The 12941-nt window shown below is 39.8% G+C and overlaps 1 long non-coding RNA gene across 1 annotated transcript; it reads left to right on the plus strand.

Moving 5' to 3' along the window:
• Positions 1 to 391: 391 nt before the first annotated feature.
• LOC136448328 (uncharacterized) lies at positions 392 to 4894 on the plus strand. Its single transcript, XR_010757862.1, has 2 exons — positions 392 to 520; positions 4745 to 4894. It is a non-coding gene; the product is annotated as an uncharacterized lncRNA (long non-coding RNA).
• Positions 4895 to 12941: the final 8047 nt, after the last annotated feature.

The following is a 12941-nucleotide window of genomic DNA, read 5'->3' on the forward strand; positions in this document are numbered from 1 at the left end:
TGAAGTAGCCGTTTGGCACTGAAATTCCTATTGGTTACAGAGTTAGGCAGAAGGGAAAAAGTCATGTCAATGTCTCGTGAAGAAAACGGCTGTCGCTGACCTCGGTGCTGATTGTGTTATTCGGACCTGACAAGTCCTGTTGTTCTACCATAGTCCGCTAGGTTTAGCAGAGGAGGCTGTTCCAACGGGCTTAGCTTTTGTTGTTTTTAATTCCAGAAGCGAGAAGAGTGGTCCGTAAAACATTTGCAATAAAATCTACCCTATCAAGTCTTCAGCACCGTACAGGTTTACAACAAGCTAGATATTTGCTATTACTTTTTATTCTGTCATTCTACTGAAGCCTGCTAGTGGGCCGGCACTTCAGCGGAGCATTTCTTTCCCGCCCACGTTTCTGAGAGTTCCTGAGAAGGGCCTTTCCGGTTCGTCATTGGCAAGACAGCCGCTCCGGGATCGCTGCCCGACGATCCCACACCCCAGCGCCTGGGCGGCTTCTGCCGCGACAGTTCCAACACTGCGACAGGTTGGTCGGAAAAATATATGCTTTTCTTGTTCTTGATATTCTTAGTTTGAGCCAATGATATATTTCTGTTGTTTTTTGGTCCGTATGTATGAGATTTCATCTTTGTTTTCAATTTCTACAGTCAGTTTTGTCATTTCTTCGTGGATGGTCCACTGCTCTTCTTGATTGTTATGAAATGAAACGTAAGAAAAATCACAAAAATATTAAAAGTTTTCAAAAATCGTTCTTGTAAACGTTAACGAGCCTGCTCTGTTGACTTTGTAACCACTGAATAATGATTTGGGCCTGTTGGAGGATATAATTTTTCGGATCTTTTCATTTTGTTATTTTTTTCGCCCGCAAGCTTCATTTTATTCCTGATAAAATCTCTGAACCGAGAAATAAAATGTGGTCTAAGAAGTCGATCTAAAAGGCGTACCGAGAGCAGAGATGGGATCCTCATCTGTGTTGTTTTTCTAGATATCCAAATCTATGGCATAATACTGTTTGCCCATCTGTCGTTAACGTGGAAAATTGCCGTCAAAGCAGACAGACCACCATTTTTGAAATTTTTGAAACCTCGCCCCTCTTGAAAGGACATTCTGTAGGGGTGCGGCCTATACATTTACAGCTGCAATAGACCTTTTAGCTATCGCTTAAAAAATTAGAGGATGGTAAGTCGACCTTTCAAATTTGCCGCATAAGCTGGATACGTGAAAGGACTGCATTTATAGCTCAATAGACTCTTTAACTATCACTTCAAAAAATAGATCGTGGTAAGTTGGTGTTGTTTATTTGGTTGACGACGACCATTGAATGAGCACACACTATTCCGCTCTACCTGTTAACTGCTGAACAACCTGTGCGTCTAATCCTGGTGATTTGGATTGTTTGAAATCATATCTTTGTCTTGTGAAGAAAACGGCAGGCGCTGACCTTGGTGCTGATCTTGTTTTCCGGACCGAACCAGTCCTGTTGTTCCATTCGCTAAGCTCTGCAAAGGAATACTATAAAAAGTAACCCCCATATAAATGAATCCGCCGGTTCAAATGGATCCGCGACATTGAAAAACAGTAGGTTTGACAGATCTCTAGTGTAGCTATACAGGAGTGCGTTATACTAGGGACGTTTGGTTGGAGATTTGTTTGGACGTATCTTCTCAGGGTGGCGTAATTATATACCCTGGTGGAATTATGTTAGTAGATGTTATATTCCAATAGTTTTCTTTCTATAGATTTTTCTCTTATTGATTTTTAACAAATACTAAAAACAGGACAGTGGTCCAAGAAACATTTCTACTTAAATGTAAATCATCATAAAGTGTAACAGTAGACTCTATGCTTAAAAGTAGATTTTTTCCAATCAGGTAAAAGATTATATCCCTGAAGAGATCCTCATGTAACACCACCCATCGGCTTGTCCCAGTCTCCCGACTAAGAACCCACTATTTCCAGTAATGCGACAGGTGGGTAAGGAAACATTTGTGCCTTTTCTTGCTCAAAACTTTATCTACCGATGGATTCCGGTTGTGGTTACCATTTTGTATATATCGGGTGTGATGATGGTTTGCAATTTTTACAGTCGAGGATGAGCCACTTGTAAAAGAAATATGAAAATGAAAATCTAAGCTCTTCTCTGTATCTGATTTTTGTTTGCTGTGTGTTTTTGTGTGTGCACATGTTTCTGGGTATTTGTCTGCTTGTGCTTCCAGATATTTCAGGTCAGCATAAATTAGAATCTCTGAATGTTATCTAATATGTGGGTAGGTCCGTGTGTGACCTTGGTGCTGCAGTAGAACTTCCGGTTGTTGTATTTTGTGACCTGCCTTGGCTTTGATTTTTGGTGGCAGATAGTTTTCTTATGTATGGAAGAAGTGGTGTAGTTTTGAGCCTTCTAGCGCCTTCCAGCGGTTTGTTACAGCTCCGATAAGAACGGACCTCAGATGCAGGGATATTTTGAGCCTTTGTAGATTCATTGTTTTATTTTGTCTCATTGATTATACAAGGTGAGTGTATTTAGCATAATCTGTTTCAAACGACGGTCTTCTCTACCAAAATCACATATATTGTATGTGTGAAAGTCCTTTCCACTGGCAGACTACAGTATGCCTTTCATCATATTTCGCTTGACTTGCACATTAACGTAATTTATGCGAAGTAATGTACACATTTAACTAACTTGCACATGTCACTAGTATGTAATTCCCACCATTTACTACAAAGGTAAACACTTTTACATTAATTATGAAAATTAGGCTCTTGTTTGCATAATTGGTGCTTATAGATGTTGCACCTGCCACGTATTACATATGTCATATGTATCAAAGTCCTATTATGGGAAACGCCTCAATTATAGACTTTCCTCATTAATCAGGCAAATAAAGTCCCAATTTGCATAATTTCATTGTGTACATCTCTATATAAGCTACCTACCTTGTTTCCTTGTTCAGTTATACTCCTTTAACAAAACAGCTCCTACAATTCCAGATAAAGCTGCTAGGATCTAGGAGGGCCAAACCTCCACCACTTCTTCCTTTCATCACAAGCTATCTGCAACCCAAAAATCAAGACCATAGCAGTTATGCTGACCCCAAAAATCCGGAAACGCAAACACGCAGACATGCCAAAATCCGTACCTCCATTGTTCACGGAGATAATAGAAGAATAGTCGTTAGGAAAAGATGGATTGCACATATGAACATCAAAATAATGCTAATTGTGCCCAAATTTCACGGGACCTTGTGTTTTTCCTCTTCAGATTAAATGTTCTTCACAAACTGTTGAAGCACTTTTCAGGAGTGTAAAATAGTGGTTACACCCCCTTTCTACTAGAAGCTGTAACTGCTGAGGGACCAAAGATTTGACAGATCACGCAGTGAATTTCATAGATAAAGAACGTTTTTGTGAGTTTTGTCTTTTAATCATGCTCCTTCATCTTGCCTCATATTCAAGTTATAAAATCAAGGATTACAAATGCTATCTAGGGCACTCGGCGATTGCCGTCTAGTGGAATGGGAGCCTTAAGAAATACACCGTACCATCTGGTAGCTTTGCATGACGTCAAACTTACATCCAGTCACCAGGTGGTTCTCAAACTTACTAAGTACATAAATGAGTTCAGCCTTAAAATTACTACCCACACCATGGGCTTATGCACTTTACACAACCCCCAAGCAGATCTACTTTGGCTCAAATGCAATGGCTCAAATGTAGTTGGCTTAGGTAGCGGGCGAAGTGGGATTATGATCTCCAATCAGTTTTACCGGTGTCTATGGCAGTATCCAAAGGACCAAAGCAGTATAAAACATGTGGCCAATTGGATACTGTTTCGGCCCTTTGGATACAGTCATACCTTTATACCATACCATATTCAGTCGAGGAAGGCAGCACCTGTTGTGGACTGGTCTATTCGCTTCCGCCGTGCCCGTGCATCAGCTCCTTCCAATGTCGATCTAGTTGAGACTTGAACTGGTTGACTGTTTCGCTGGAGACTACAATACCTTTATACCAAATGCCACCGGTAAATCTGCTTGGAGATTACATTCCCACTGTACCCACAACTGCCTAAGACAACACTTCCCCAACAAGAGTTCGGGGGCCTCATATCCACAGGAAATATTCTTATCATGCAAATGAGTTCAATATTCACTTAACCTATGCTTGGTTGTGTGCACCTTTAAACATACACAGGTCACAATGTTGACAGTCCAATCATTTACCACTTAGAATGATTATGGCATTTTTGCAAATTAGGAATTTATTTGCATGATTGGTATCTATTAATGTTTCAACTGCCGTATATGCAGCCGTAACCTGCATATGTTACATGTATCTAATTACGTTACATCTGTTTACTGTTACACAACCTGTGTGTCTAAATCTGGTGATCTGGATTGTTAAAGTTGCACACTGAAGTAGCCGTTTGGCACCCAATTCCCTATTGGTGACAGAGTTAGGAAGCGGGGAGAAAGTCATATCAATGTCTTGTGAAGGAAACGGCAGGCGCTGACCTTGGTGCTGATCTTGTTTTCCGGACCTGACAAGTCCTGTTGTTCTACCACAGTAAGCTATAGGTTCAGCATGTTCCAACCGGCTTAGCTGCTGTTGTTTTACAGTAAATGCCAGCAACTAGAAGAGTGGCCCGTGAAACATTTGCAATACAATCTAACCTTAAGGTAGATATTTGCCTGCTAGGGGGCCGGCACTTCAGCGAAGGGAACATTTCTTTCCCGCCCACGTTTTTCAGAGTTCCTGACCAACGCCTTTGCGGTTCGTCATTGGCAAGACAGCCGTTCCCGCTCCACGATCCCACACTCCAGCGCATGGGCAGCTTTTGCTGACGACTCACCCCACCTTCTCCCGACTGAGAACCGACAGTTCCAAAACTGCGACAGGTGGGTCAGAAAAATACACGTCCTACTTGTTCTTAATATTCTTACTTTGAGCCAATAATATAGTTCTATGTTTTTTGTCCGTATGTATAAGATTTCATTATTGTTTTAAATTTCTACAATCAGTTTTGTCATTTTTTATCGTGACTGGTCCACTGCCTTTGTTTATTGGAATGCAAAGAAACGTAAGACAAATCTAAAGAATATCAAAGGTTTTTAAAAATCGTTGCTTGAAATGTTAGCGAGCCTGCTATTTCCACTTTGTAACTACAAAGGAAGTAATTGGGTCTGCTGGAGGATGCGATTTTTCTAAATTTTTAAAATATTTTATGGCGTCGGCGTGACGCAACGGTTAGAGCTTTGGGCTAAGAACCAATAGGTCCCGGGTTCGATACTCACCATGCCCTGACGTTGTGCCCTAGGGAAAGGCACTTTACACGACCCTCCCTGGCGGTGGAGTGACAGCTCTAAATTAAAGTCTACCCCAGCAACGACAAAATAAAAACCGATTGACTTTCAGAGATGGAAATAGTTATTTGGCCCATAGAGATATGTATTTTGAAAACTACGCAGTTTCAGCCTCCTACAATACACGGCGCGAAAAGTGGTCTTTACCAATAGCGACAGATGGCAGGTAAGTCCGACAGATCCAGATTAACCTGGCAGTATTGGTTGTTAAAGGCAACCAATACTAGACTTACCATTAGGAAATCCCTGTTTTGGTGCAGTGATTACAGTAAATGGGAGAGAGGGACATTTTAAATTGAGCCACCCTTGTACTGCGTTTTTCTTCTGACGGACTTCTTTGATAAAAGGGCGGTCATCTTGAAATCAACTCCGTCACTCCTTCATATCTGAACAACAGAATAAGATACTAATATTTCAAGATCACGTGTGTCTTTACCCTTGTCGAAAATTTCAACTCATTTTTTTGTAATATCTTTTGACTCACCCTAGTACAACTGACGAAGTTTAGATAATCTGTATGTAACGTTAATAGATATGATCATTCTTCAAAGCTTTATATTCTTTGAATTCGTCGATCTGACGATAGATGTACGTATTTTAGAATCTGTTATTGGTCATTTTTCTACATCTTAAGTTGAATCTACCATATTACACTGCACAAAGATATTCACATCGTTTGAATGCGACTTTGTGGAATCTTTAAATGCGCACTTCCCACCGCCACTTGGGTTATCAGCCATTTTGTCCAGATGGGGAGAAGTGGTTTTCGGTAGGCTACCGAAACTATGGGACTTCGCGTGGCCAGCTTGCTTTCGCGTTGTTTACCAACACTGCACATGCGAAAAATGACGCGAATATGTTGTAAATCAGTTGCAAATATTAATCTGGATGGAGATTTTTGAATTCAGAATATTCACTGTCAAAATCATCTCAGAGATTCTCAGAAATCATCTCAGAGATTCTCAGTTTCGAAACATTTATCGAACGATTCTGAATTAAACGTCGGATCATGTTCATAGCATCAACTAACTTTGATAAGATACAATGATCTTACTTTAAGTCTTAAAAACGGAACATCTACAAAGAAGGAGTCATTTAGAGGTTTGCAAAGATTGTTCCTTGCTGAAAAATCATTCATTTACTGTTTTCTTAGACAATAGATTGATTGCTGTCTGTTTGGTTAACTATGTAAATTGAATGAGCTACTGTTCCGTGATATTTGTTTGTTGTTGCACAGCCTGTGCGATTTTTATATCTTTTGACCTTGTGGTGGCAGATAGCTTGTGATGTAACGGCAAGGTGGTGTAGATTTTGCCCCCCTAGCAGCTTGCTCTGAAACTGCAGGGGCGTTTTTGTCAAAATCTTGCGAGGGAAATAACTGAACAAAGGAACGAAGGATTTCCATGATATTCAATATGCAGGTAGCTTAGACAAAGATGTACAAAATGAAGTGAAAATTATGCAAATTCGGACTTAATCTATATGTTTGCAATGTTTTTTATTATAGGACTCAGATGCATGTAACATATGTAGTTAATGGCAGGTGGAACTTTAACAGATATCAATCAGAGGCCTCCGAACTCTTGTTTTCATAGATTTTCTCCTATTGATTTTTTAACAAATGGCAAAACCAGAATCGTGGTCCGAGAAACATTTCTAATTAAATCTAACCCACCATAAAATGTAACAGTTTGCTTAAAGTAGAATTTTGTGTTCCAATCAGGTAAAAAATACTGTATCGCTGAAGAGATCCTCACGTGACACCACTCTGTCACCGATCAATTCAATTGTCTCCCGACTAAGAACACACAGTTTCCAGTACTGCGACAGGTGAGTAACGAAACATTTATGCCTTTGTTGCTCTTAATTTTATCTACTAATGGATTTCTGTTGTGTTTGCCATTTATGTATGGGGTGTGATTATTGTTTGCAATTTTTACAATTAGTTCTAACGCTATGTCATTTTGCCGAGGATGTGCATGTGCCACTTGTAAAAAAATTAAAATTAAAATCTATGCCATTCCATTGTTTGTGTGCGTTTGTCTGCTTGTGCTTCCAGATATTTTAGGTCAGCATAAATTAGAATCACTGAATGATATCTAGTATGCGGGTAAATCCGTGTGTGACCTTGGAACTGCAGCAGAACTCTTTGTGTCTTTTGACCTGCTATGGTTTTGATTTTTGCTGGAATCTTTTTGGATGGTGATCTTTCATCATAGCTTTTGATGTTGGGAAGAAGTGGTGTAGTTTTGAGCCTTCTAGCAGGTTGGTTTCGAACTGCAGGGGCATTTCGATTTGAACTCTTCCAAGATATTCAGCATGCAGGTAGCTTAGTCAGAGATATAAACATTAAAATGTAACTTATGATGTGATTTGAAGAATAAATTAGGAATTTCTATAATTCCGGTGTTTTCCGTAATAGGACTTGAAATCATGTAACATATGTAACGTTAGTTAACGGTAGGTGGATTATTAACAGATACGAAATATACATAATATGCAGATAAGACTTAATTTGCTATTACTTAAAGGTGAGCATCATATAATGCATAGATTATGTGAATATGGAAGTCATGTGCTTAATTATTGCTGAAATGGAATTTCCCAAGCCGAAAAATATCAATTGATCTGGCCTAATTGACCGTCCATGCCACAATTGAAAAAGTGCTGAAAAGGAAATTAAAAAAACAACATACAACGGCCACCATATCTAAAAATGTCTACTGAGAAGGTTATTCTAAGCCAATGAAATGGTTTTCCCAATCTCTCTACAGCAACTCCTCTGATGTGTGACGTCATACAGGTGTTACGTGCGTCATCACCGTGGGTGATGGGAGGTCCTTGAGAACCAGCCGTTGCCATGACAACTACCGGGGAGTACATTCTCGTTGTCGTCATCGGAAGTAAGTTTTACGTTGAACAGCTATCTGGTGGCAATATCTGCCCTTTTTTTCTTTAGTTTCTTTGAAGCTAATGTGAAAAACTGTAACAGAAAGAAAGGGCAAAAGACACATGTGCGACTGTACAGAATTGGATGTAACTTCGGATTTCATGATAAGTTCCTTGACTTGATTATCACTTATCTCTTTGGGTGTTGAGCGGCACTATAATCAACTCTAATGAAGTATTGATAGCTTTTCATAACTGTATATTACTTGAAAATGTTCACTGATTTTTCATGTTGTTGTCCTGTTTGAATTTCAGTGGATCGTGAGCATACACATTTTTTCTGTTTTATCTGCAAGGATTTTTGAAAGTGATCTTCTGATATTCTCTTCTTGTAGCTGTAGACATTTGGTAGTTGTTATTTGAGAGGTTCAGAAGATCTTTAAATGTCTGAAACGCTTGGGTCATGATTCGCTGAGCTGCAAATAAGGACACCGACATGGCGGGTAACAGAGCGATGATATCACGTGATCAAAATGATTCCTTAGCTGATGAACATAAGAGCTGTTGCCTCTCATCTACACTTCTAGATTCTTGTATTATATGGAGGCGTAAATGCTTTCAGAAGAAATTCGAATTCGTTACCCTTTGATTTCTTTCTAACAGGTTTATATTTCTACCTTTCCCTTCTCTTCTCACCAAAACACATATTATTATGTTTTTGTCTGCACGTTTGGAATCAAATACTCTAAGTGTATGTGTTTAGAAACTTCAGAAGAGGTTGTGCTCGGACGCTTGTGTTCCTTGAAACGGGTTTTCAGTGAGCGTTCAGTCTCTAAAATGTACGTTTCTTTGCACTGGCCTCTAATGTTTTGACCTTGACAAGGAATGAAGTGCAAAGAAACGTACATTGGAGAGACTGAACGCTCACTGAAAACCCGTTTCAAGGAACACAAGCGTCCGAGCACAACCTCTTCTGAAGTTTCTAAACACATACACTTAGAGTCGCCTGGACATTCGGTTTCATTGGACAAGGTTAAGATCCTGGACACAGAATCAGAATTTTTTGCAAGAGGGATTAAGGAGTACATCTACATCTGTGCATTACAACCATCCCTCAACAGAGACGGAGGGCGCCATAGACTTTCTGCAACCTATGATCCACTGCTCTCCGAGTCACGTGTCTCATCTGCATAACGTGACGTCACAGAAGTAGTGGATTGCTCACTCCTTGACAAAGACTGGAGCTGATCAGTCGAAAATTTGGGTAAGTCCAATTTATTGTGTTGGCATTTACAGTTTAAACTCCATTCAGAATGACTTCTACCAACACAGATGAACTTTCAAGTGAATAAAACACACAACACTTATTGAATGTTGTTGCACTTACGCACAAACGTCCGATACTTGAGAATCAATTTTAGCAACAATAGTTAGCGTTTCTGACATAAAAGCGACGCTAATGTGTAAATCAAGCCATTAGAAATATCAAATGCAAGTCTTGAAATATCTCCAAATGTCTCTAGAGTTGCTGTTGTTTTGTTACCATGCCGAATGGTGCGTTCTAGCACTCTTCAGGCTTTTAGGCTTCCTAAGCGATCAATAGCGTATGGCCAAATGGATATAACCGCGTCAATCATTCCCAAGGCTGTCGTGACGGGAAGCGGGAATTCATATGTTGGCTCTCGGATTTAAAAAGGGAGTTAATGCAAGTCACGTCAAGCTTCCCGTTGTCTTCTCTTGTCCTCTTGCTAAATCTTTATTTGTAAAGACGTGATTGTAAGGTTTTGGAACCTAAAACCGTAAATATTTCGAAAAAAGATTCGCATCAAATTCTTAGACATGTCTTTTGGTCATTCGATCACATTTCACGTGTTCATTCACGGCCATGAGACGACAGTGCACTATGTGTTGAACCTGTCCGGTATTCTGGACCAAAACAAAGCTGATCTGATTTGATTTGTTAACAGACCCCAGGTTTTTCAACACGTCCCTACTGCACAATGACGTCACACTTGTACTCTGTGAATATGACTAGGCAATGTGATAACTAAAGATGGACTTATCTTTTGGCGAAATGACAAAACATGGACTTTTTGATTGTCCCAACCAGCTGCAGGTGCCCTTAAAATGCCAAAAGTCTAGTGAAAGGGACGGGCGATCTCGAGGCCTTACCGTTAATTACGACCACCAAAGAGGTATACCCGTACCTTCAGTGGCATTTGTTTGTGTAGAATTAGGAAACACGACATGGTTCGACAGGCAGGCTTTTAAACAAATAGCAGATATTGAAATCAGTCAGGCCATCATTTGTAGCATGGATAAACGTCAGAATGCTGTTATTATTCTCTGGTATTGAACACGGAGAATCTTAAGGCAATGTAAAGAATTTTAGAATTATTCCACATGTAACTTGTAAGTTGTAAGGCCATTTTCACCGTTCTTGTGACTTTATGGTGACTTATTCAAGAACATCCATTGATCATAACGTGAAACTACAACTAATTTGTGTGCACTTGTAACGGATTTAATCTGGCCTGTCTATTGTTGTAGCATGAACATGCATAATTGTTTAGAGCTGAGAAACAGCATTGTCAACGTATCTCTCTTAAGCCGGCGTCACACTGCTAAAAACCTTGAATTTGTATATCGCCAGAAAGTCGCCTACTATTAGATTAAGAGCGTCGACCGTATTTTTCACCTGAAAAGCTACCCTGTACTTTTCACGGGGTTCAGTGACCTGCGCACATCGGCCGGTCTCCAAAAGTCACTGAGTGATCGAGAGAACATCGGCCTTGCTGCTGCCGGAAATGTTTGAGAGCTCGCAGACTCGCCGTGAGAGGTTTTCCTGCTGTGTGCCGCCGGCTTTATGAACACTTTGTCTTTCTCTATAATAAACTGTACTGTACTGTACTGTACTGTACTGTGCAGTTTGTAAAATTTGCCACCGGAGTGAAAAGAGTATCGTTCTGTTCACTGTCATTCTTGTGATCTTCTTGTAATTCATTTTAGTAATATCTGTTTGTAATATACGGTCAAAATGAATACATGGAAAGATTTGATGTAAAACTGTACGTTATCGGTGACGGTGTAATGATAAAACGTTTGCAGTGTAAAACTCACCGATGCATGAGCGACACGCAATGGACCTGGTTGGAACTGCAGTATAGCTGTTGTATGACAAAATGTCTTTGTTTCTACTTGATTACCTGTCGGCCATGCTAAAATCTGCAGAATAAATTGTCTCAGGATATGTTTTAATGACGTTGTTGATTTCCTTAAAAGGGCTCGGCATTGACTTTAACTAATTGAATTACGTGGGCCTGGAAATCGCTTTCTGTGTTCAACTGCTTCAAAGTAGGTTGTTGTAGAATAACAGAAATCACAAAGTTTTAAAACATCACACCAAAAAATGTAACACCAAAGTTAATTTTTTTGCCGTGAAGTGGAGTTTGGATACTCTCTAAGAAGAGGTTAGACTCCGGCTTGTGTTGGACGTTTTTAGGCGTTTTTTTTTCTACCTGACAAAATAGAAAGCCCGACAAAAACGCCCTAATTAATGTCCAAAACACGTCGGAGCCTAACATCTGCTTGGAGAGTAGGGCTTATGTGATGTCTAACCACAGTGCTGAAGACTTGAGGCTGACTGACTGCTTAAGTTATGAAGTTGACCTTTCTTTTCATGCTTTTGTTTCTGGCATCCATTCAATAAAGGCTAAAAGCGTCCATTTTGGGACAGTCCATTTTTTTGCATGGCGAGGAGTATGGCTAAACATGCTGTATTTGCTCGCAAATGTTGCCTTTCTAGTTGAATGTTGCTTCATATAGTGTCAGTCATACGTGTACAAAGAAATTTCAAATACTGTTAACTTTTGGTCAAACACAAAAGCCTTGTGATCTGGTTTTGATTTTAATATTTTTCCATAATTTTACAGGTAATTTTTGGTAAAACTATGTATAGTTTGTTTGATTGATTGTTTGTTTGTATAACAATAAGTATATATTGGGATAAGGTGTTCTTCTTCCTTGTGATGTGATGTCGTCAACTCCATTTCCTAACCAAGCAAGGAGTCTTGTGAAGAATAGACATTTCTAGAGGTTTGTAACAGCGAGTACAGGGCCGACGTGACGATGTGCAGGTAGATTTCTTCAACGTACTGAAGCGCCATCTAGCGAGTGTCTTCAGAACGAAATCACCTACGTTAACTTGTTCAGTGAATCGAATGTTCTTTTCAACAACTCTGTGTTCAACTGCAGCAAGAGAATTTAGTGCAAGACACATAGCCCATTACAATTAACAAAAGATATGATTTGAACCTTTGAAAGAGCATGCTCTTAACATTGTATTCAAAATCGTTTTCAAAGGGTATAAGAGCTAACTTTTAGCTTGAAGCCAAATGTTACGTTGTATGAAATATGATATCTCGGTCTATGAACGGTTGCTACACATACGGAGTAGCATGTCTGGAGGATTCCGCCAGTTAGTATAGTGCATAATGCCCTCGTCTATGTTCATGTACAGTGTACCTTTACAGTGCGATTAGGTGTGGCAACTAAGAAATCCCGACAAAATCCGCCAGTGTCTGCTTTTACTCAGTGCAAAGAGCCCCGACTGTCTAAAGAATTACGTCATCCGTCTAAAAATTAACGTCACATGAACAAACCATTCGAACACCTGGTAAGAATTTTCACACAAAG

This window comes from Branchiostoma lanceolatum, chromosome 14 (assembly GCF_035083965.1).
Source record: "Branchiostoma lanceolatum isolate klBraLanc5 chromosome 14, klBraLanc5.hap2, whole genome shotgun sequence".
Classification (NCBI taxonomy): Eukaryota; Metazoa; Chordata; class Leptocardii; order Amphioxiformes; family Branchiostomatidae; genus Branchiostoma; species Branchiostoma lanceolatum.